Source organism: Protopterus annectens, chromosome 6.part0, assembly GCF_019279795.1.
Source record: "Protopterus annectens isolate FY-2018-M chromosome 6.part0, PAN1.0, whole genome shotgun sequence".
NCBI lineage: Eukaryota > Metazoa > Chordata > Ceratodontiformes > Protopteridae > Protopterus > Protopterus annectens.
Window position 1 is genome coordinate 83801842 of NC_056737.1, and position 26760 is coordinate 83828601.

General features: G+C 38.3%; 1 protein-coding gene across 1 annotated transcript in view; it reads left to right on the top strand.

The window, feature by feature from the left end:
* The window catches only part of TTLL5 (tubulin tyrosine ligase like 5), a gene marked incomplete in the record, with an annotated part of 5893562 nt that overhangs the window by 3495577 nt on the left and 2371225 nt on the right, over nucleotides 1-26760 (top strand).

Genomic DNA, 26760 nt, shown 5'->3' on the forward strand with positions numbered 1-26760 from the left:
GATAAACAGTTTCTGACAAAGGTTGTCCGTTGATGCCATGGTGGTAGCAGCTGCCACGAGAAAGGAGTTGGCTGACACTTCTGTACCTGTCCATCCCCCTAATAAAGAGTCTAGGACGATGGATAGATACAGGAAGTGGATGTTTTCCTCAACGACCTTCTCCATGTGGTCACTGAATTATTTGTGCCACTTCACCCGTCTTCAGAGGGATCTCCTCAAGGAGCTAGGAGATACCCTGCAAGATCAATTAGCTGTGGGGGCTCAAGACAAGATAAACTCCCAGCTGGCGACTCTTAATTCTATCGATAACTCCTCCATGCGGCTCATTTCATTTGCGGCTGATGGGGCGAGTAGAGCCGCAGGCACAGGCGTGGCTTTGAGAAGACATGCCTGGATGCGGTTATGTAACTTCGCTGATCCCTTCAAGGCATCTTTCACCAACACCCCTTTTGATGGTTCGGCTCTGTTTGGACCTCAGGTGAAAGATACACTTACCAGGTGTGAACAGGAAGGCAAGACTCTCTCTGCAGTGGGAGTCCGTTTTTCCACTCCCTCTAGACCATACCCTAAAGGTCAGAAGAGTGGGAAGATGTGGTTCTGGAAACCCCAGGGAGCCATGCCTGACACACGTGACGAGTTTCCCTCCAGAGGCAGAGGAGGGAACAACAATAGACGCCACCCGCGGGACAGAGGGGGTTCGGAGAATCAGGGCAGCAGAGAATCTTTCTCTGACAATCCTTTCCAGCTCCCCTGAGGGGCTGCCCGGCTGTCCGCCTTCGGAGGCAGTCAGGGGGAGGTTGTCTCTGTACCCAGAAGCCTGGCATCTCATCACTTGAGACAGATGGGTACAGTCTATCATATCTGAAGGTTACAAAATCCCGTTTGTCCACACTCCCTTAAAATCAAACAACCCCATCCCAGATGTTCCACCCAGTCCAAGGGAACAGGCAGTACAAGAAATGTCAAGACTGCTAAAAAAACGGGCCATCCAGCAAGTCCCAGCATACTAGCAAGGATCCGGAATTTACTCAAAGTTCTTTTTGGTACCAAAAAAGACAGGGGACTGGAGACCCATTTTAGATCTCAGCAGACTGAACAAGTCTGTTCAAAGAACGAAGTTCCTGATGGTCATGCTTCAGTCCATTCTACCCTTTTTGAGTCAGGACAATTGGATGTGCTCCATAGATATTCAGGATGCGTACTACCACATCAAAATAGACAGGCATTCCAGAAGGTTTCTCCGCTTCTGGCTGGGAGCCAGTCATTACCAGTTCAGAGCCCTGCCCTTTGGTCTCACCACAGCTCCCAGGGTGTTCACCAAATGCATGGCAGTGGTTACCGCTCACCTGAGACGGCAAGGATTCCAGGTGTTTCCATATCTAGATGACTGGCTCCTTACTGCTACCACCAGACATCAATTGCTGAGAGCCAAGGATTATACCATCCAAACATGCTCCAACCTAGGTATCTCAATAAGTTTGGAAAAGTCTGCATTGTCGCCTTGTCAGTCTTTAACCTTTATAAGCGCAAGATTAAATACGAAAGATCTGTCCGCAAGACTTCCAGTAGACAGAGTGGCAGACATTCGCCAACATGTACAGGTATTATTAGGATGCAGAAAGATTCAGGCCAGATTCATCCTAAAAACCATAGGTCTCATGGCAGCAGTGATCATATTAGCTTCCCTGGCTCGTTTTCACATGAGGATTCTCCAGTGGATGCTTTTCACCCAGTGGTCCTTTCAACAACTTCCTTTGTCTCACAAGATAATAATCACACAGTCATGCAAAGACCACTTGGCTTGGTGGATGGTCTCTCCATCAGTACCCCAGGGCAGACCATTTGTCCTTCCTCGTGCAGTTGCCACGGTGACCATGGATGCCTCCCTGATCGGGTGTGGGGGGGGGCATTTTCAGGGCAGGACTGTCCAGGACACCTGGCAACCCCACGAGTACAACTTGCACATAAACGTCTTGGAGATGAGGGCGGTGCTTTTAGCGTTGCAAGCTCTTCAGAACTCTCTACCCACTGGGACCATTGCAATTCAGACAGACAGTATGTCTGTAGTGTGGTACATCAACAAGCAGGGTGGAACCAAGTCCTATCCCTTATGTCGAGAAGCACTCAGACTATGGCAGTGGGCAATCTCCTCTCAACGGTTTCTGACAGCAACGCATATCCCTGGGAAGTCCAACGTCATAGCGGACAGGCTAAGCAGAGCTATTCTCATGCCTCATGAGTGGTCTCTCAACCGGACAGTAGCGGACAGAATCTTCCGCAAATGGGGTCAGCCTTGCTGCGACCTTTTCGCAACTCTTCTCAACAGCAAGTGCAACAGTTTCTTCACTCTGTTCCCAGACACTCCCCCAGAGATGCTGTAGTTCACGATTGGCCCTAGGGACTTCTGTATGCATTCCCACCCTTTCCACTAATTCCCAAACTAATTCAGAAAGCTACCATGCTGGGTTGCAGGATGATCCTCATTGTCCCCTACTGGCCTCAACAAATCTGGTTCCCATTCCTGCATCGTCACCTTCTAGAGCAGCCTTGGAATCTGGACCCAGTTCCGGACCTCCTGATCCATCAGTCGGGCGGGCTGCATCAGTCTCTTCAGTCTCTCAACCTCACTGCTTGGTTGCTCCACTTCCAACCTTAGCCAGGCTTCCCAGTATTTCCAATCCAGTGCATGAGATTATCCTTTCTTCGCACAAACCTACAACCAGGAAGACATGCTAGTAAGTGGAAACGTTTCTCTTTCTGGGCAGAGGCTAGAAATATAGATCCCTTCACAGTCCCTGTCCATAACGTTCTGGACTTCTTAGCAGAACTTTTTCAAGCGGGCTCCTCGTCGGCCACCATTAGAGTTCAATTAGCGGCAATCTCTAATTTCCATACATGCCTGTCAGAAACCAGCATCATGTCCCATAAGCTTTGCAAAGCCTTTCTGAAAGGAACAGTCTTGCTCAGGCCTCCAGTGAGAGATCCCCCGCCCTCCGTGGGACTTAAATTTGATCCTAGCTTTCTTGATACTGCCTCCCCTTGAACCGGCAGCTTCCTGCTCCTTGAAATTGCTTACTTGGAAAACCCTCAGCAAGGAGAGTTTCTGAACTTCAAGTCCTTTGTGTTCGTCCTTCTTATCTAGTTTTCCATAAGGATAGAGTTTCACTCAGGACTAATCCTTCGTTCCTTCCTAAGGTCCCCTCCGAGAACAAGTTGAATCAATCCATCAATCTGCCAGTCTTTTTTCCAAATTATTCCAACAAAGCTGAACTCAAGTTACACCAGTTGGACGTTCATAGGCAATTATGTTTCTATTTGCATAGGACTGAGCAAATAAGGAAATCTGACCAACTCTTCCTGTCCTATGCGGAGGGTAAGCAGGGTCGACCAGTGTCTAAAGTAATCTTATCCAGGTGGTTGTCCTCTATTATTACCCTTGTCCATCAGTTGAGGAATAAAGAACTCCCTGCTAAACCTAAAGGCCATTCTACTAGGGCTTTAGCTATGTTGGTAGCTTTTCAATCAAGGCTACCTATGGGAGCCATTTGTGCGGCGGCCACATGGGCCACCCCTCATACCTTCATTTCACATTATAAATTGGATCTGGCCTCTAGGAGCAGAGCTGATTTTGGTTCCACTGCGCTCAAGAGTCTGTTCCGATGAGCCACCCAGGACGACTAAGGTGCTAGGGATGCTGTCCCAACCAGCAAGAATGAAGGCGAGAGAGACAACTTAACATTAAGAATTTATGTACCTACCATAACGTTCCATGTTAGTTGTCTTCTTCTCGCCTTCTTTCTTGCATCCCACCCTCCATCCCCCTAGCCTAGATGGACCGAGAAGAGTCCTCCTACGAGTCTTGTCACTGGCTGAGTCTTTACCATTTTATGTCCTCTACCTTTTTCTTCAGCCCTCTAGCTGAAGTCTTACTTTTGGGACAGTTGTCCTCTTGTATTATTATGGTGTTAGGTCTTCCAAACGAGATCTGGGGGTCTAGTGCCAGGCATTGTGGGATATAGGGAGGCTTTGAGCCAGTAAGTAGCTCTCGAGCTTTAGAAAATGGCCGAGTCGGAGTCGAGAGTCGGCTCTGAACCCAACCAGCAAGAAAGAAGGCGAGAAGAAGACAACTAACATGGAACGTTAAGGTAGGTACATAACTTCTTATTACATGACATACACACACTTCCTTGGCAGCTTAAAGCAACAAACAGCCTCATAGAGGAAGGTGATGCTTCAGTAAATAAAATACTAAAGTACAAAAATATCAGGTAAAGATTTGAAATAATTAACAGACATATCTATTTCAACATTCTGCACATTTTGTCATATAGGTAAAAAACTTATTAAATCACTAGTTCTTTGTCTTTTATATATGGAAATGGTACTAGTAATGGGGTCTATATTAAATCATCGAATGCTTAAAAAAGCAAACGCTGATTGATCAACCTAATTTAAGCAAAAGCTTACAATCTCGAACTGTCAGATCAGCAATTTTTTTCCCAGGGAAAAAAATTGCTGATCCAAAACACATACACACAACACAAGCACACCAAACAAACAGAAATCCACACACATACACCTAAAATCTGATACCTAACCCTACACTAAACTATGCACACACCACTAACTACCCACTTACCTTAACCCAAACCCTAACCCTAAGGTCCGTCACTATCGCACACTCACCTCACCCGCTGCCTAACCCTAACTCACTTAAATCCGCCCTAACCCTCATGTCCACTCAATCGCACACACACCTAACCCGAGCCCTAACCCTAACTCACCTAAATCACCCTAACACTCACATCCACACAATCGCACACTTACCTGAATCCAACCGGTAACTTTCCACCATAACACTGAAAATACCGAAGCAACAGAAACGGACAACCAAATTCTTTCCCTAGGAAAAAATTTGAGTTTCTGCTTCGATATTTGAGTTTCGAAAATAAGTTTGATCAATCAGTGTTCGCTTTTTTAAGCGTTCGAGGATATAATATAGACTCTTGTAATGTCTGTACTGAAAGAGCTCTTTGTTCATGTTATAGTAGCTCAGCATCACAGTTTTCATAGCAGAATGACTTCAGAGAAAGGGAAGGAAAGAGAAGAGAGGAAGAAAGGGAAAGGAAAGGGAGGGAAAAAAAGGAAATAATTATTGAGACCAATGAAACCATGTAAAAACAAGTAACTGGAATGCTTAGCGATATTTTTCACAGCAGGAGAGGGAACTTAGACTGGTATTTGTTGCTAGGCAGTCATCCTAAAATTCATCTTCTAAATCTACAGTGCAGTATGTTTCATTTGTGATATGCCAGAACCCCATGTATTGCAAAGATATATTATAGAAAGAGAGAAAAAAAATCTATTTACTATTTATTGGTTCCATACCTGCTTATATTTTGCAACTTATACTGACAATCCTTTTACCATAGCAGCATATTGTGTTCCATTTATATTAAAGCTATCTTTCTGTTTCCTATCATGAAATGAAAATTAACGTGCAGTGCTTTTTTTTTTTTTTTTTTTTTTTGCAGTTGTTAGTTTTTCATTTAACTGAAAATTCACATCAACCCTCAGACTAATAAAGTACTTTATATGACATGGTTTACATGATTTGTATTTCCCCTTTCTGTATCGAATATTCTCTTAAGGAATGCAGCATCCTGGTAGTGTAATTGAGAGTTTGCTTAAAGACTAGAGAGACCTATTACAAAATCATCAGCAGGATATCAGACTAAATATGTTGTAGACACATGCTGTGTGGACTGGAGTGTTCAAGTGCAACTTTGCTATTATATCAATTAAATAGCTTCAGAGTAAATCCAGCTTCTAATAACTTAACATGATATTCATGAGCACCCAGTTGACAGAGCTTGCAAAAACACTTTGCAGTTATAAAGTGTCAAAGATAACAGAAATTGTAGTGGATGAAATTGAAAGTGGAGAAAAATATATACAGAATACTTGCATATTGTTTATTACAGAATGAAACAACTCTGTTATCTGTTAACGTGGTGGTTTTGGTTTGAGATTACTCAAGGTTGCAAACATTTTCATTTTCTTCATATATAGGAATGTAAAAGGGTTGCTTAGTTTACTTATGTAATTGTATATATAATCCGATAACAAAGCTACTTATTGTTCTGTGTTTTTTTTTGTTAACCAAATGTTATAGGATGCAGAAATTCTCTATGAATTATTACAATTACTAGATTTAGATTGTCTTGTGAGGGTGGGGGAAGGGTAACCAATGATATATTTTTATATATTATGCCATTGAATTAAAAGTCTAAAAATAAGCTACCTACTTTGTGTATGTAACCTTTGGTATATCTTGTTAAGATTACCTATACGTTGCTGACTTAATATCAGCAAAATAGCTGTAAGGCGCAGAATACATCCTTATTCTAAATTATTTAAATAGCCTGTATTGAAAGAAGATATATACAAATCTTGAGTCTCTGCTAATGAAGATTAAGATTTTGGAGAAGCATTAATTAACTGAGGTCTGTCTTTTAAAAATTAAAAGACTCATATCTGCTGTTCTATTCCTTTTTTTTTTACAGATTAGTCAGTGATAATAAAAGCAAACTAACATTTAATTCATTTGAATACTAATACTTAAATGATCCTTATACCAAACTTTACTCAGGGAATTCAAAATATTAGGTCACTTTGACAAATATGTTATACTTTTGTATACTAAGGTGCATAATAAGTATACTTGAAAGTATTATCATCAATTGCCTAAGATAACGAATATGTTTATGTTTACATAACTCATTATTGGATTGATTTAAATCCATGTACAAATATGGTACTACTTCAGATAAACAATTTGCTATTGTAACTAGTTTGATCTTCTTGGAATTTTATTTTATTGAATGCTGTCAAAATTATACTAGTAGTGAAGGAGTTGGACATATTGAAGCTGGTTTAAATAAGTCATAATTACAATAATTGAGAGAAAAATATTTCAAATAACCTATTTATAAAGCTGATATATGAAGCCTGTATTTATAGAACTGATGGAAGAACATGTAAATAAGGAGTTTTAGTTCTCTAGTGTTAAAAGGAAGTGGAGGGGAAGAAGGAGAGGGAAAGAAGAGAAGGAGAGGAGGGAAGGGGAAAAAGAGAAATGTCTCAAGTAAGTACATCTTAAAGAAGATATAATTATATAATTAATTGAAATTAACTATAACAATATTTTCTTGAGACTATTTATGTACAAAGTTGTGTTATAGTAGTTAATTACATTTTATCTAGCTAATGTTCATATACAGAGTGAGATAATCTCATATAATTCTGAAATACATATTAGAGATTATATTTTGTAATGTTTATCTTTGCTGGGTTGAAGAATATTCTCTAATCTCTTCGATAAGTTATATTTGTACCTAATCTGTTCTGACTTCAAAATTTTATTTTATTTCATTGAATTTAAAATTCAGTTTTATTTAACCTCCTGTTATAATTGATTAATAAGTATAGTTAAATATTACATTTCATTATTTATGACTGAACAATCTCCTTTGAAATATGCATGGAGCTCCAGTGGGCTCTTGTTGCTGAAGCATGAGGGAGAATCTGATAGTTTTTTATCTATTGGATTAAGAATGTTTATCATTCCATGTATGACATGGAAAATCCTAAATTATGGGGTTATTTTGTTACATATAATAGTTTTTGTGTTATACTTTTTTCATTTTCATAGGCCTGAACTAAAATTTATCACGTCTTTTAATAGAGAAAACCAGCTTGATTACAATATTTAGAAGTAATAAAAGTTGCATTCAACTTTATTGTTATGGAGGAGTTCTGAGTATTATTAACAATTAACAAATATCTACGAGCAACTTCTATGCCTAGTTAAAAATATATGGATCTAACACTACTTTCTTTAAACATTAATGGCTTGAACAATCCAAAGAAAAGATCAAATCTATTAAGATATTTACAATTAAAGTGCAGGTGGTCTTCCTGCAAGAATCTCACTTCAAAACAAATGACAAATACTCATGGAATCCAAATGAATATTTAATGTTATCCCATCCCTCATATAAAACAAAAACTAGAGGAGTAATCTTATGGAGGAAGAATATTACTAATGCCCAAATCATTTATAATTATGTGGATAAAGAAGGTCTCATAGCTCTTGTTATAGTGAAATTGAACAATAGGATATGGACATTAGTAAATCTGTACTGGTTTCTTGCCATGGGGGCAGGGACAGCTAAAAAACATTTAGACCTCATTAGTAATGCGTATAAAGGTAAAATGATAATAGGTGGGGGACTTACTGTATTTTAGATAGCTCAGATACTACCAACAAGAGATCTTTTTGTCTTACTTCCACAGCAAAACTTTGTCTTACTTCCACAGCAAAACTTTTCAAGAAATGGAGTGAAAATGTTAACCTACTAGATATATTTAGCTATAAAATAAATCAAGTTATTAATATTTTCTCATCAAGACAACAGATTTGGCGCTCAAACTAGAATAAGCAATATTTATGTTTCTCAAGCTCTAAATACAAAATATCTACCTTCTCAATAATTCCCTGTTCTTTATCAGATCATAATTCTGTTATTCTTAAACTCCAAGTAGGTTTTAAAAAATAACTTGTATGACAAGAATTCCAGCCTATATCACAAAAATGAAAGAATTCAAACCTCGGCTAGTTTCAGAGCTACATTTTTTTTCTAGATACTAATTATTCTGAAGTGATTAACATACTGATGATATGAGACTCCTTGAAAGCTTACATATATGGTAAAACCATTACATGGTTTAAAAATAAATCAAATAATGGGAATTGCACAACATACAAACTCAACTTATAATGATTAAATCTAAAAAGTCTGCAAATTCCTCCAACAATAAAAAGACACTAGATGAACTAAATTAAAATATAATAAAATATTATCCCATTAAACTAATTTGGCACTAGAAAAATTAAAACGAAACTCTTACTCCACGTCCCCCAGACATATGCACAATTTGGCTATGAGAATCAAAATACAGTCCAGAGCAAATAATATTATTAATATTCTACATGAAGGTAAAAAAATAAAAAAGTATCAGATATAAATGACATTCTTGATGCCTTTAAATATCATTATACTGAACATTATAAAATTGGCAATCTTCAAATTAATCTGTTGAACTTGGAAACAAATTTTCCTATAATTAAGAAAATTCCAGAAAAATTAAAACAGGATCTTCAAAAACTAATCTCATATAAAGAAGTTACAGAAAAGATCAAGGAAAGCAAGTGTAATCAAACCACAGGAATTTATGGTATTATCATAGAATTATATAAACCTTTTTCAACATCTATAACTTCTCTTTTTCATAAAACATTACTTGAAATTCAAACACAAAGCATAATACCACCTTCTTGGAGATACTCTTTAATCACACCTGTTATAAAAGAAAATAAAGATCCTATGCACTGCAGCTGTTACAGACCAATATCTCTTCTCAACAATGACTGTAACATTTTTATGTTTATTCTAGTTAATAGAATCAAACAATCTTTGTCCCATACTGTAAATGAAGAGCAAACTAGTTTTATACACAACAGACACATGTATGACAACATTCAAAGGATATTAACCCTTATTGACATATTAAATAGAGAAAAATCAAGAAGCTTTATTAATTGCACTAGACATAGCAAAAGCCTTTGATTCCTTAAAATGTGATTATTTATTTAACGTTTTTAGAGATTTATGATTTTCGTCCCTCTTTTATCTCTCTGATAAAGAATATTTACAAAAAAAAAAACAATTTAGCATATGTAGAGCTAGGACTATTTACCTCTGAATCTATAGCTCTAACCAAAGGTACTAAGCAAGGTTGTCCTATGTCTCCCATTTTATTTGCATTAGCTATTGAAATATTTGCCACCTTAATACGTTACAACTCTAAAATAAAAGGTTTTAATATATATGGTCAATACAATTCTAAAATAATGTTATTTGCTGATGATGTGCTTCTTACTTTATCTAATTCAAAACAATCTTTAAAAGAATTAGATATACAGGTTGAAAAATGTTATTTAATTTCAGGTCTTAACTTTAATACAATAAAGTCTAATTTCATAGTATTGAACAAAAGCAGGGAATTCCTAGTAGATGGAGCTCATATAATTGGTAAACAATTTTCCACTTTAAATTATTTAGACATTACTTTATGTAAAATTATAGAATAAACTTTGATGACAAATTATAATATTATAAATATGAATACTTATGTAGTAAAGTGGAATAAAATATTTATAACCTTTGAAGATAGATTGCAAATAATAAAGATGATATTGCTTCCAAAACATTTTCACATAGCCCAAACTATACCTAATAAACATCTCTTGAAAGACATAAGTATACTCTTATTAAAATTTATTTGGTATCCTAATAGAAATAGAGTAGTTAAAGCACTGGTGAATCTTTCTTCTCCAATTAAGGTAAAAACTGCATGCTTTCTAGTGTTCAACAGATGAGTGTAGTGTACTCTGTACCTTTAAACAGTGCATTTCTCAATAAACTAAGTGAAACAAGCTTGCTACAAAAGGGAATTGGAAAACAGGCTCTCTGCATTGTAAATTGAGAAGCAGGCAGGAAACTGTGTAGTTTTTAACAGTAGGGCATAGGAACAGAGTATTGGACATATAAAAAGAAACAAAAAAGCGTGCTTGTAACTCATTTAACAGTAGGGCTTAGGAACAAAGTACTGGGCATATAAAAAGAAACAACAAAGTGTGCTTGAAACTCATACAAGCACATGCTGCCTCTAGGCATCTGTTTTACTGGTTTAGCCCCGCGCCTCACCCTGCCCCCATATCCCACCCACCCTCGGTAGTACTACGTTTATAGTACCAGTGGCACGCCCCCTTAATTAGCTAACCAACTACACGTGCTCCTAGAACCCAGCAAACTCCTAGCACAATAATATACCCTCTATCCACCCCACTATCCATATTAACTCACCCGTAGCTATTCTATTCTCTCTAATCTTTTATCCACCACATGCATTCAGTACAGACCCTACCCTAGTAATTTACTATGACTACAGCTAAAACACTAATGCGCTACCCTTTGTACCCCTGCTACTCATTCCTTATCACCCAAGCTCCTTTGAATTTGTACAGTGTCTTGAAATCCAATACCCAAACTCTCAAACAGACACCAACCCAGCATTTAATAAGTTTATCCATCACATAACCACCCCCTCTCCTAATTCCTTGCCCCCAGTTACCATCACCCGACTAAATACCGCTACATTAGCTTAAAAATCAAAAGCTACGAAAAAATCATGTCAAATGTTTAAGACTCATAAGCATCTTAAAAATTAATCTTATGAAGGATGGAGACATCCACCTGAATCCTGGCCCATCCACAACAGTAGACCCAAGCACACCATCTAACAACCCATGTACTGCCCAGATTGATAGACTTCCAAACTCATTTCTGGTCTGTCATCTCAACATCAGAAGCCTAAACAACAAGATCCATAGCCTACATGGACTCTTAGCTGTTCACTCCCCTGATATCCTCTGCCTCACAGAAACCTGGCTAAAAGCAGTAACCAAAGATAACGACATAACACCCCCACAGTACAACATCCTTAGACTGGACCAGATCTCCAGGAAAGGTGGTGGGGTAACTGTACTATACAAGTCTACCCTAACAATAACAATTGACACCCAACAGCCACCCTAGTTTGTCAGTGCAGAAATTCTCATCACCAAACTAATAATAAACAAAAATAAATGCTGATACATTGTCTGCATTTATATTCCACCCCACAAGAATGATAATACTATAGAAAATATCTTACATTGGCTAGCTTCTACCATTGTCTTGGGGGACTTTAACATTGATTGGAAGACCTGTTCCTCTGAAACTCCCTCCACCCATTTAAACCTCCACCGGTTTACTCAGATCATTGCCACCCACACTAGATTTAGCAAAAATAGAATCAAAGATGGTATCCGTGATTGGATACTTATTAACAGCCACCCCCAAAAGTACAAGTCAGGTGCTAACCTGAAGATCTAAGTGATTACTGCCTTACCTATATTATTAGGCTCAAAGCCAACATTCCCAACCAGCCCACCTACAAAACTATAAGAAACGTCAGGAACTTTAACCTTGACAACTTCCAAAATAAACTCAAAGCAAGTAATTGGAATGTCTTGAAACGACTCCCATTACAAGAAGCAGTTGAGTACTTCAGTACCAGATTTCTGGCTATCCTTAACCGCCATGCTCCTACCTGTACCATCTGTGTAAAAGCCACAGTTGCACCGTGGCTATCTAAAGAAACAAAAAACAAATTTAAACTAAGAAACAACACCTGGACCAGGTGGCATGTTACCAAAGCCCCTATGGACCAAGTAAGATGCCGGCAGCTATGGAACCAGACCAAAACATCTGTCATTCTAGACAAAAAAAAGTCACTACACCCTCCTACAACAAAAATATCAGCTAAAACCTCAAAAGTTCTGGGCTGGTATTAACAATCTTCTCCACCCAGGCCGATCCGCCACACCTACCCAATAAGCTGCCCTTGATAAATCCCCTCTAGAAATTGCAAACAGTTTCAACTCCTTCTTTACTGAAACTATCCAGTCTCTAGCTAACCATCTCACTCCATTGGACACAAACACCAGCTCTAGCACATCTAACCCTGATCCACCCAGCACCCAACCCACCTTTACCTTTTAAACCGTACCTACCAACCTGATCTGGACCTTACTAAAAAAGCTAAAACCTACTACACTAGCTGCTGACCACCTCCCAGCTGAATATCTTCAAAAAGCAGCTGATGCCATAGGCACTTCCCATTTCTATTCTGATCAACAGATCCATCTCAGAAGTATCCATCCCAGCAATATGGAAAATATCACATGTTATACCTCTCCATAAAGGAGGAAGTTCCACAGAATTATCCAACTTTAGACCTATAGCCATTCTTTCACCGCAAGCTTAAATCATGGAAAGATGCATACACAAACAAATCATGCACTTTCTTATTCAAAACAGAAAGCTCGCAGACTCTCAGCATGGCTTTAGGCCATTCCACAGTACCACCACGGCTCTTCTATCTTTCTCTAATGTCATCAGTCTTCATCGTAACAACAAACTATATTCAGCACTCTTCCTAGATCTCTCAAAAGCTTTTGATATGGACAACCATCAGCTACTGCTCAGTACCCTACAAACCATCGGTTTAGACCAACACGCAATACTTCACTCCTACCTAAACGGTAGACAGCAGGCTGTCTTATGGCAGAGTAAGCTGTCATCCCAACTTCCTCTAACCCTAGGGGTCCATACTAGGTCCCCTTCTTTTCTCTAGCTTTATCAGTGATCTGCACACCACCATTCCAGGAGCCATCTGCGTCCAATATGCAGATGACTTAAACACTAATATGCTCCACCTCCTCCCCTACACAACTTCTAACCCTCACCCAGACCACTTTCAACATGGAAGAAACATGGCTAGCTAATCTCCGCCTGCTTCTAAATCCTATCAAAACCAAACTGCCACTTTTCTCCCCTAACTGTAGAATTTCGCCTCCTTCCTTCAACATCAAATCTAGTAATGACACCATTATCTCCCCTGATGACCATACAAAGCTTCTATGCATAATAATAGATAGCAACCTTAAATTTGATAAACATGTCAATCACACTATTACGTCCATCAACAAAAAACCTGGCTCCCTGTACAGAGGCAAACCTTTCCTCACCCCCTTAGCTAGGGTAGCTATTGCAAGATCACACCTCCTCTCTACCCTTATGTATGCCTCCCCTGTTCTCACCAACCTATCCAAAACTGATCTTAACAAATTATCAGGATGTTACAATCATATAGCCAGATTCGCTACTGCCATGGCTTTTAGGACCCACCATTGCCAGAAACTCAAAGCACTGGGATGGCTAGAGTATCATACACTTCTGCAGTACAACCAGCTTATAGTAGTGCATAAAATACTCCATCAACCTGATAACACCTCTGCCCTCAAAAATATTCTCACCTTCCATAGTGCCCCCAGGCCATTATGCTCAGCTGATAAACTAATGATACTGACCCAAAAGTCCAACAACTCTGCAGGCGATGCTATATTTGCCAACTCAACCGGTAAAATCTGGAATCTACTCCCTACTACCGTTACCAAGGAAACTTCTCTACCCCTTTTTAAAAGAGAACTCAAAAAATACCTCACATCTCATTGGCTGTGCTCTTGTTCTAAACCTGACTAACAACTTCATTAATACATGTCTTGCTACCCAACCTGCATCTATGCCTCATAGCATTTGAATGTCTAAGCATTGTGAATTTTGAGATCTGACTGTATTCTATGTTCACACTTTGTGATACGTCTTTGCCAATCAGATGTAAGTCTGCTCATTGTGTATACTGATATCTGCCTGTATTCTTTGTCTATATTTTTCTAAACATGTCTGCCTGAGTTTATCACTCAGTGATGTATGTACTATCTCTTTTTTGGTATGTGGAGCTTTTCTCCCCGGGCCTCCGCTGAAAATGGACATATATCCAGTCCGGACTATCCTGGTCAACAAATGTAAAATAAATAAATAAATAGTTCTTACCCACCATATTAGACCTTGAGAGCAGGAAGGGATTAACTTTCCTGATACAGAAACCTGTATTAAAGCCTCTATTTTCAAAATTATTATAAACTGGATAGATCCAAATTATTCATCTAGTTGGAAATTATTACATTCTATTATATTTTTAAATGAAAATCCCATACTAAAGAACTTTATGTTGTCTGATCAGTCCAACAAGTTATGGCATCTCTTGTGTATTAGCATACAGTATAATTTGATAAAATCTACTAAACTAAATTTAATAAATTCTATTTTCAACTGTTTTAAAAACTTTGTTAATGCTAACACAGATATCAAACTCTGGTTAGACCTATTAATACCTTTCAGTATCACAAAAATGTTTTTTTAATAAGATACATAAGAATGTCTTTACCACGTGGGAAACAAAAAACTTCAACTGCTAGCAGCATTGTATCAATAATCAAAAAGTTGCAGATATCCAGTATATAATAGACACATATGATCTGTTCCATCCAATTTGCTAGTGCTTAAAAGTGTTTTAACATATTCACAAGATCTATCCAGAATAATTAGTAACTCTTCCTTTAAGAATAGACCTAAATTTATAAAATATCTAAATGAAATCATTTATAACAATCATAGTTTGGAAAATGTAACTTCAAGATTATATAAAATTCTAATAAGCTTTAAAGTTAAACCTCAACAGAAATATTGGAATTTCATTACCAAAGGGCATTCATTAAGCCTATCCTTGTAGAGTAAAACTAACTTATTGCTTTCTATTAAATTAACATCTAATGCACAATTTTGATGAATGTATACATGGACATTTCTGCATAGAGCATTTTATATATCTAATAAGCTAGCCAAGCTCAGTTCTTCTGATAATGTTACCTGTTGGATATGCTTACAAATATGTAAGGAGGACTGGATACATATTTTTTATGATTGTATTTCTGTTAAAAAAATTTTGGGAGGATATTCATTTCTTACAAGCTGTATTTACAGATTAATTTGTATTATCTAAGGCTTTAATTCTGTTGAATGTAAATGAAAAATCAGAAATGAAGAAAAACAATCTGTATTTATTATGTACAATTCTAGCAGTTGTCAGGAACTGCATCTCCAGAAAATGGAAGTCCAACTCTGTTCCTTATTTTGAAGAATTCTTAACATTATTGAATGAAACAGCGCTGATGGAAATCAAAATCAAAGAACTGAGAATCTATCCTAAACTATGGAGTAACAATCTGTGGAGGAAGATTTTATATCTTATTGACACTTTAAAAATGAACTTAGACTCTTCTTGAGTAAAAAAATGTCTAATGTTTGCATATATTTGAATCAGATTGTTTTTTTTTTTTGCATTTATAACTTCAGGCCAAATGTAAATAATGTATATAGTTCCTTGTTTGATTTATTTGAAAAAAATCTTAGTCAAGATATGTGTTACCCTTTGAAGAAAAATAATAAAAAACTTTTGAGTAAAGTAAAAGAATTTAGTTTCTTCATGCATAGCAGGTCAGGTCAGCAGGTGGGTGATATGTGAAACAGAATGGAAGAATTAGGTGGCCAAGCAGAGAACTTGGAGTTGGAGTTGGTTGCAATGAAAGATAAGGTCTATAAAAACTTTTGAGACTATTTGAAATGCTGGAAGGAAAGGAGGGGACCAGACTTGGAGTTTGTGAAAAGTAAGCTGACTGTATCAGAGAGGTCATACAGCATACCTATAGTTTTAGTTTAATTTATGATGGCATATGACAAGAAACTGGTTTTAATGGCAAATATGTAAATGGGGTAGAAAGTTTATTGCAGGGGGTTGTATGGTCATTGTGGATCATAATTAGTCAGATGAATCTGTTCAGCGCAGACTGCAATTCATGGGAGTTATTAAGGAATGTAAGACACAATGAAAATGTAGGCTGTCTTTTGCAGCAGTGTGGAAGGGGTTTTCTGTAAATACTGGTGAAGCAATGGCTAATTTAAAAGAGTCCTTTCATGAAGTAATGGAGACTGAATGGCTGCATATTTGGGTGGTCTGTGAGTTCACTGGAACAAAATTGACTGGAGCAGCAGAAATCAAATAGAAAACAGTGTGTGTTTTATGTAATGCAGGGAGAAAGAGAGAGATGATATGAGAGGTTTGAAAGAGAGGTGAAATTTACTTTTTGTGCATATTTTAATATTAAATAATGTTTGTTTTATTCAGTACCTGACAATTGTTATGACAACCTTTAAACTGGTATTGATATGAAATTATATAAGAATTATTTGTACTACTAGTATGAATCTTTCAGCTGCATATTATTAGCTTTGCTGCTGACTTGCACTCCATGCTTATGAAGTCATTCAATACAAAATTTACAATGTGATTTATGCCTGCTTTATCTTCTGCCCTACTGATTGACATACTTCAGACACTTATAATATTGCATTCAGCTAAAGTTCATTATGTATAATTGTATGGTATTTGTGTATTCTGTGAATCTGTTGCTATATATAGCAACTTTAGTAAATCTTTTTTTTACACATTGCCATGAGGTCTAGTCATCACTGAAAATGGTCCTTTGACCAGTCTCCATACCTTGATAACAGTTGTAAAATGAAATAAAACAGATCCATCAACCATCTTTGGTGTAAAGAAACAGTTCATTTAATGCTTAATACAAAAAGGGTCTGAAAGTAGAGATGTTTTAATTTTCTTTTAAGTTGGGACTGTAGGTGTTGCTATGAAGATGGTAATGTTTGAAAATATGGATCCTGTGTGTGCTGTATTTCATTGTCAAGTTCTTTGAAAGGTAATACAGCCCTCATCTTACAAAACAGTTAATTTGTTACAGTGATATATTGAAAATCAGTATTATATAATTAGTGGCTTCAAATGCTAGACGCCTTAGCCTCTAAAAGGTAGATATATTTCTATAATATGATTGTTCATAACTAAGTAATCAAAGTTGTTTCTGTAATGGCTACTGTGGATGTATCATTTGAATAATACTGAAGTATGAGCATTGCTACTAGAGCTACATACATAGTTTAAAATGTAAAAACACTCCAAGTGTCACACAGTTAAAAACTTCATTGTCTAAACCATGAAGACTTCATCAGATTCCTGTGGAAAGTCCATACATCCAAGTTTAAATAACAACTAAAATGTCATATGACTGTTTTCATTCATATTTAAAAGTATATGCATCTAAAAAATGTTTATGCACAAAATATCTATAAAACGTATTTGTTACACAAATAAATATGTTCAGATAAAAGAGCTTATTCTTGGCACCAGCCAATAAAGTTTTTGACAGTGTTACACTTGGTTTGTTTGTATTTTGATTCTTCTGGTGTGTTACTGCTGCTCTGTGTGTTTTTACTTTATCATAGTTTAAAATGCTTGTCAGTGGAACTAATAGTACTTAGTTGTGGCATCAGTGTGCTGTAATGTGGTTCTTGTGTCTTGCTTTAGTGTTCTAGCATCATATAAATGTATTATGAAATGTGACTATTTAAACTTTGGAAGCTTTAACTGGTAAAATTATCCAGGCTGTTTTAATTACAGTGCATGGGATTTGTTTGATGATGTAATGTCAGATGTTGAGAAATGATTCTGTGTTAATTGTGCATCAGGTATTAGGACATAACAATGGTATTTAATTTCTTCCATATTAAAATGATTGTATTGTTTAATTGTACTTTCCTGACTGCGAAAGTTATTTTTCTTCTAGAAGTTTGTGTTTTAACGGACTGTCTCAAGCCTTAACATTACTTTTAAATGGAAGTGCACTTTTTTCCTCTCAGTTTACGTTGTTAAAAACATTTGAAATTTTTTTTTCCTTTGGAAAAATTGTGTTTATTTTATTTTTTGTGGCGGGCAAAATGCATTAATTTTATTTTTACTCTGTTTTTATTGGGGAAAAAGTGACATTTTACAGCTTTACATTTTTACTGGCTTATGCTGCTGCTTTTCTTCTTGAAAGGGGCATCATTTTCAGCTTAATCATGAGACAAACTACTGGATTCACAGTTGGTCCTTCTTCCAAACACAAAAAGAAAAAGAAACACCCTTTGCCACAACAGTAAGCTATCAGTTTTCCTCAGCTTCAGGTGGGTGACTCTGAGGCCAAAGCTGGTTCTTCTGATCCCTCATCTTTTACCCTGGATCCCTCTGGTGTAGCATCTAAAGCCACTATGGTTGGGGGGGTAGACTCATTCTCTGTTGGGGTGCCCACTGTAGGCAAACGGAGAGCCACTCTTCTCAGTCTTGGAGGAAGTTGCAGGGAACTCTTCCCTGTATGATCAGAATGTTGTGTTTATCCCTGGGGAAGATGTTACTGCCATTAACAACCCCATTGAACCCACTTTTCCTGTCAAAAAGAAACAGAAAATTAAATATGTACTTGCTTCTGCTCAAATTTCCCTGGAGAGTAGTAGTTTATTATGTTTGGCTCAGAATCTAATTCAGACTTTTGATCCTTCTTATAAAGTGTTTTGGTAAAAAAAAAAAAGAGGTTCAATATTCTGAATCTGGACAGGGGATGAAGGGGCAGATGCAGGATTTTCTCCGCAGATTCAAATTCAGGGAAGAGCATGGTGTCTGATTTTCCCTGTGAGGTTTCTCTTTCTGTGAGACTATTGAGAATGTGCCAGTGTTTTCAGTGGGAGCACATTGAGATTTCTATGTCCCTCAGAAAAATTATGAGCTGTTACAATTGGAATTTCCAGAACCTTCCCCTATTTCTTTTGTGATGTGAGCATTGGTGGATGTGAGTGCCACTAACTGCAGTTTTTCTGATAGTCAGCCAGCTGCCCCTAAAAAAGCTGATAGCTTATAAAACTTAAAAGACATGAATTTTGTACACACTCATCATAAACCTAACCCAGCAGCTACAGCTTTAGTTAATCATATTGCTGCTACACATTTAGTTAGTTAACTCCAATCCTAGACTTTCTGACAAGGATGGTAAAATAATTGATAAGTATGGGAAAAATGTATACTTCTGCAACTTTGATTTTCAGAATTTTGAATTGTTAGGCTTATATGTTAAAGTTTATCCTGGCTAATTGTGAAAGTTTGAAGAATGTTTTGTCAGCAGTTTCTTCTTGTGAGTAAAATCTGCTTTAAATAATTTAGTTTCTTCCATTTTACAAGTCACAAGTCATTGTTTACAGTGTGTATGACTCAGTTAATACTTTCTCCAGGGCTGTGGCCACTGGTACTCTTTTGATGTAGTTTGCCTAGCTACATTCTCAGAACCTTCCAGATGATGTGAAGGATAATGTTTAAATACTCCTTTTGATATAGATTTAGTTTTTGGACTGTTTACTGCAGAGGTGATCAAAAATGTAATGAAAGGGGGTAAGATGATTTAGGAATCTGTCACAACTGTTCATCCCTTCTTTTCCAAAATTTTCAATAGATTATCTAGCCTCTTATCAAGTTTTGTTAAGAAAAAATAAATAGTCTTAGCAAAATGCTGGTAAAGACATTTAAGAAACAATAACAAGGTTTTATAAAGAAGACCAGAATCTCCCAAAACAAAGGACGTCTTACAAGTAACAAAGGCTATTTAAGGGACCATGCCACACACACACACACACACACACACACACACACACACACACGCACACACGCACACATACACTGGCAGTCTGAATCTTTACTTCTCTTTTTGGCAACAGATAGTTTTAGGCAAATAGGTTCTAAAGATCATTCATCAAGGTTACAGATGGTAGTGGGAGGAAATCCCTCCTTTCTAGGGAATAATTTGTCAGCCATCAGACCAGATGCTTCTATTTCCATCTGTCCTGCAAGATATGTTGTCTCTGGGGAATAATAAAGCCAGTTTCTCCTTCCCAGTTTGAGAAAGGTTTTTAGTCAAGGATATTTTTGGTGCCAGTGAAAGAAAATACCTGGAGATCAATTCATAGTTTCTGGATCTTTTTTTTTCCCTTAAACCAGTTTGTGATAGTGACCAAGTTCAGAATGCTGTCACTTCATAACGTATTACCTCTTCTTCCTTTAAGTTTTTTGGCACCACTAGGTTTAAATCATGCTTATCATCACATCCCTATTCATCCAGATTTCAGAAAGATGTTTTTCATCACATCCCTATTCATCAGATTTCAGGTGTGTCTTAAGGTTTTGTGTGTCTTGATCACATCATGAGATGTCATTCCATATCACTGTTACAGTATTCTTCACATAAGGGGTGTCCTGCCAGGGATAGCCCAATATCCAGCCAGTATACCAAAGCTTTTAGATTCTATAGGCACCGCATGTCACACTTATGCTCCCTGTGTAAGAAGTAGGGCATAAAGGTGACATAGGGATGCAGACATTCAGAACTACTTTGCCACCCAGTTTGAATGCCATTATCAAATATTGCTCTGAACTTCTTTCTGCTGTGCTTGTTAGCAAGTCATGTTCAGATAAATGCCCTATTGGGGTTTCTTCTCTACCTTTTTTCTTTATTGTATTGTACTTGTGTTCATGTTATCCAAGAAGGGAAGATGATAGTGTGGGAGGCAGATTCCCCATAAAGACTGTCATGACAAGTGTCTTTTTTGCTCAGGTGCTTCCCAAACCATATGCAGTGTTCCATCTGTCTGAAATTTCTCCCTAAGTCCCTTCATAGTCGCTTATCTTCCTTATCCATATACCTTGACTACCAATGACTTAAGCTTTTGGCCAAGGATGCTGTGGCAGAATCCTCCCATCTCGAGGGTCAGCCATCTACCAAGAAGAAAGCAGCTGAAAAGACTAGGCCTGATCTGGTCTCTGTCCAGCCGCCCCTCAGACATCTCTCTAGTAGCTAGTAAAGACTTTGAAGACCATATGGTGCTTGCCTTGAATTACTCTGCTGCAACACCGTCAGAGGCTGGCATGGATCCAATTTCTTGCATATCCGGACATTAAGGAGGAGCCTAGGCTGATTATTTCTGAGGGGTTTACAGGAATTCCTCAGATTTTGGTAAGAGAAGAGATTCCAACTATGATTACTGAATCTCATCAAGGATTTGAACAACCAAGAGTCTTTCTGGTGGATATCCTGCTCAAGGAAAAAACAAAAAACATACACATTACCCTTGTTGTTAAAGATCCCCAATGTCAGTGGCATGATTTACTCAGGATCTGTTCAATGCTTTAGTGACCTTGAAGCCTCCTCAAGGGGTGTCAGTCCCTGCTGCTCCCTGGTCTTCCACTCCTGTTAAGAGGTGTAACAAATTGGATTCCTCAGATGAGGACTTTGGGGCGGAATCCCTAGCTTACTCCTGTCAAATTCCTTCCTCTCGAGACTGGTTTTGATGAAGAGGATTCTTTGAGCCCAGACTCCTCCTTGGAAGAATTATCCTTTGGGGATATTGCTCAACTCTGCAGTACTTCAAATGGGAATACTCCCAGGTTTCTTACATTCAGAAAATATGTTATAAGCCTTTACAGAGAGAGTATCCTAAGCCATCTGCTGTCCCTCCTGTTTTGGCAGCCCTTTTGGACACCTTTTTGCTGCCTTTGTGACTCCTGATTCTCAACCCCTGGCTGTTAAGAAACCTGACAGTTTCTATAAGGTGCCTGAGGATTGCAAATGTTTGTATTACGTGTCCTTCTGCTGTTCTTTCAGTGGTTTCAGTTTTCTCTGACAAGCCTTCTAAGCTGTTGTGATCTACTAAGCTCTTTCCATCAGATAAGGATAACTGAGCAGGGGAGAGGTTGATAAAAAATTATATATTGCTGCTGCCTTGTCTTTTAGGGCTACTAATTACTAAACCCAATAACCAGATATGTTTTGGCCCTTCTTAGTTGTTTTGGAGGAATCTGACCTTCCTGATTCTGATGGTAAAGCTTCAGCTCTTTCCCTTCTTGGATCCACTTCCCAAGACACCCATCAAGCTATAAAATGCAGCTATGATGCTGCTGTTTCTGGGTCTGTGATGAGGCATTATTCTCAGCATCTACAGGCTTTACCTGATGATATTATAGCCAAGCATTTGGATGCTCCTCTGAATAATAAAAAAAAATTTAGGGACAGCTGCTGGTAAACTATTTAAGTCTCTTCAGGATAAGGGTGAGGCCTTGGAGGAACTCAGACATATTTTTGTCTCCCCTATCTCCAAATTCTAGAGGAATTACCCTTCTAAGTCTGCCTTTGTTCACAGACAGATTCACCTACCTCCCAAGAGTAAAAAGGGATATAGGTATATTCCTCCTGCTAAATCCACTCAGACTCATTCTTCAAAGAAGCCTTCCTTTCAGGACAAACCTATCTCCATTTGACATTTGATCTCCTTTTCTTTTTGGCCAGGTTCCCCTTTCTCTGTCACTTCTATATTGATATCAGATCACCTTGGACTCCTGGGTGCTATCTGTCATTTGGCAGGGGTATTTTATGGTTCAGAAAGCCCTTCTCCCTTCTCAGGCATTCCACATCCTCCCAGGAACAACTTCCTCATTTTCCAAAGGTTTTGCATTCCCTTTTGGATCAGGACATCATTCAGCCTGTTTCACCTTCCCAAATGGGGATGGTGTTTTATTCCAGAATGTTTTTGGTTCCTTGAAATGGGGATACCTGGAGACCCATTACGGATCACTGTCTGTTCAACACTTTTCTCATGATCCCTTCTTTCCGAATGCTGTCTCTTGAGACTTTCTTCCCCCCTTCTTCTTCCACAGGCTTTCTTGGTTTCTCTGGACCTCAAGGATGCTTACCCACACATTCATGTTCAGGAAATGTCTACATTTCTCTGTTTCTTCCTCTCATTTTTAGTTCTCTGCCTTGTCCTTTGGCTTTTCTACTGTCCCAAGGGTATTTACCACATGCCTTGCTCCTTGTCATTGCCTTTTGCAGACTTCAAGGGATACAGATTTCCTGTATCTCGATGACCTACTCATTCAGGCTTCTGTCCCACCAGTCTGTTGCACACTCATCTTTTGCATAGTCTGGAGTTCACCATAAACCTGCAGAAATCTGCTATGACACCTTCCCAGTGATCATATTTCCCACGGTTGCCGGCTTCAGGCTCTTTCCCATGTTGGCTTCTCTTCCTGCTCCAAAGGCTTTGTTTCTGACAACCTTTTTACAGCCTCTCCATCCCGTCCTGTCTTCCAGCCATGGAGTTTCTCTGGGTTCTGGGTTTATGGCCTCCATATATACTCTCACTAGGCTCCATATGAGAAAGCTACACTGGTACCTCAAATCAGTGTGGATTCAACATTGCCACCCTGTAGAGTCCCCTGTTTTTCTTCTTCCTTGTCCCAAATTCAAGTTTCTGTGGCATATTCAACAACTCTGTCTGAATCCAGAGCTTCGCTTCCAGACTCAAATTCCATCTCAGGAACTGTACATGGATTCCTCAGAGTTGGGGGAGGAGGGCCTCTTGTGACTGTCTAAAGGTCCAGGGTCACTGGCTTCCTTATTGGAGGTCAGATCATATCAACATGAAACAGATGAGAGCTCTGCGTCTGTCTCTGCAAAATGTTTGTCCTCTTTTCCACACCATCCTCCTCAAAGTCTTCACGGACTATATCACTATGATGTGGTACTTCAGCAAGCAGGGAGCGTGAGGTCCTAGCTTCTTTGCAGATTAGCTGTTCAGGTCTGGGATCTGGCTATCCCATAGCAAGTGACTCTTAAGGCAGTCTACATTCCTTCAGAACACAATCTAGTGTAAGACTCATTGAGTAGATACAGCACACAGGCTCAGAAATGGATGCTTTACAGAGGTGTGTTCCTGGACATTGTCCATCAGTGGGGTCTTCCTCAAGTAGATATTTTAGCCTCTCCTCTGAACAGACAGCTTCTTGTTTTCTGTTCTAGAGCATCAACTTATCTGGCTTGCAATGTGGACACCCTGTCTTTTCCTTGGGTGGAAATGTTTCTGTATGCCCCCGGTGTTGCCTCGAGTTCTGCACAAAATCAGGCAGGACTCTCTGACTCTCCTAAAAAGTTGCTGGTAACACTCTTTTGGCCCAGACAGTATTGTTTCCCCCCTTATTTATCACTTGGCCAGGGGCAATCGCCAGAAGTTACCTCAGTGGGTGGATCTTCACACAAGACAAGGGATCTCTTATCCATCCTGAAGTGTCAACTCTTCAGATGACTCTGTGGGTGATAGTGTTTTGATTCATAGATTGTTGTTAGGCTAACAGCCCTAGGGACCCTTCTAACCCTAGCAAAGTTTTTCTTAAAGAATAATGATGTCCTGTACCCAAGTAGGACATTGAGGGCCAGGCATTTATAAGCTACCTCTGTCCATAAGGGACGTGGGTGCCAGGTCCGTTCTGAATTTCCTATTCCCCATCCACTGGCCTAGGCTACACTTAAACTCGGTAATAGATGAGTTCAGCTTCACATGGATGGGGAAACCTGTCCCATAGGAGGGGCAGTCTCCGAGACACATATCTGTCTCTCCAATTTGTTCTGTTTAAGTCACATACAAAATTCAGGTCCCTAGACCTTGTATTTCTAGTACTGTTTGACTTACTTATGAATCTCCTGCATATTTGTGTGAGCACTCCTTTTAGGCAACTTTTCTGAGGACGTGCTATGGGTTCTGCAGGAAGCCAGGATACCCAATACCAGAAAAATCATACATGTCCAAATGGAAGAGATTTTCTGTCTGGTGACTGTCGCTATCAGGATCCTGTTTTGGTGGGGGTTCCACTGGTTCTCTCTTATTTGTGTGATCTGTTCCATGCTGAGTTGGCATATTCTTCAGTTAAAGCCCACCTTTCGGCAGTTTCTGCTTACCTGCCCTTAACTCCTCCATTGACCTGTCATTTTGAGGTCAAGCAATTTCTTAAAAGCATCCTTCACATCAGGCCTCCCAGAAAAAACTATCTCACCTTCCTTAGACCTCAGCTTTCTGTTTGAAAAATTGACTCAGGCTCCTTTTGAACCTGCTAGTTCAGCTTCCTTGCAACATTGTACCTGGATGACTCTTCTTCTGTTAGCAATCACTTCAGTTAAGAGAATGTTTGAACTTCAGGCTGTCATGACTGTACCTCCGATTTTGTTTTTTCACAGAGATGGGGTGTCTGTTCAGACTAATCCTCCTTTTATGCCCAAGGTGGTTAATGACTTGTCCCTGAATCAGGCTATTCACCTTCTTCCTTTTTTCCTTCTCCATAGTCTGTGGTTGAGAAGGTTATTCACACCTTGGATCTGCATAGACAGCTCTTGTATTATTTGAATAAAATGAAGGCAATTCGTAAGTCTGAGCAGCATTTTGTTACTTTTCTTCTTGAACTTTGGGTGTGGCTGTTTCCAAGCTAACTATCTCATCTTGGATTTCTAAGGCCATTTCTTTTTGTTATTTCTTTTATGGCAAGTGTCATTCTTCCTCTGTAAAGGCACATTCTACTAGGGCAGTTGCCTCCTCTGGTGCCTTTTTCAAGGGTTTGGATACCATTTATTTATTTATTATTTATTTATTTGCATTTGTTTCTGAGATGGTCCACTGAGCTGAAATGAGCCCATTTTCAGTGGTGGTCCAGGGAGAAAAGCTCCACAGTAAATGAGCAAACATCAAGTTAAATACATCAAATGAAATACATAGACATGTGTATGCAGTACGGATTAGCTAAGGTCCCTTATTTTGTTAAACTTGTTCCTGGTCCTTAACTATAGCTAGATAGGACACTATTTAATACCTTCCCACTTTCAGCATGACACATTTTTTGTTCATTCTTTTTAATGTTCCAAAACTTTTTTATTGTTTTTTGCAAGAATGCTCATAATGTTGACATCAGATTTTAACATTTTAAACATGTTGTTTATATGAAGTTAGGAAAGCAATGAAAGATAGTTCCTAATTTTAGAAACGTAGAACGCATTATGAAAATTAGTAATTTAAATGTTGTATGAATATTTACATTTATAATTCAATTTATTTAGAACTAAATTTGTGAGGTTATTTTTAAGTAAGGCATCGCCTTTTTAAAAGTATGGACAAAGTCTAATTGATTAATCATTCTGCAAGTGTATTTAAGCACTTGACTGTTTCACTTGAAAAAGCTCAGGAGAGTCCCAACGAAAGCGCTTGTGCTCTACGTTGTGGTCTGTTTTGTTTGGAATAAAGAAGATTTTTAACCAACTTTCTCTCAGCGGGTTGCTTCTGCTTAGCTGCTTGGACACGTTTTATTATTTGGTTCTGTTTGTTG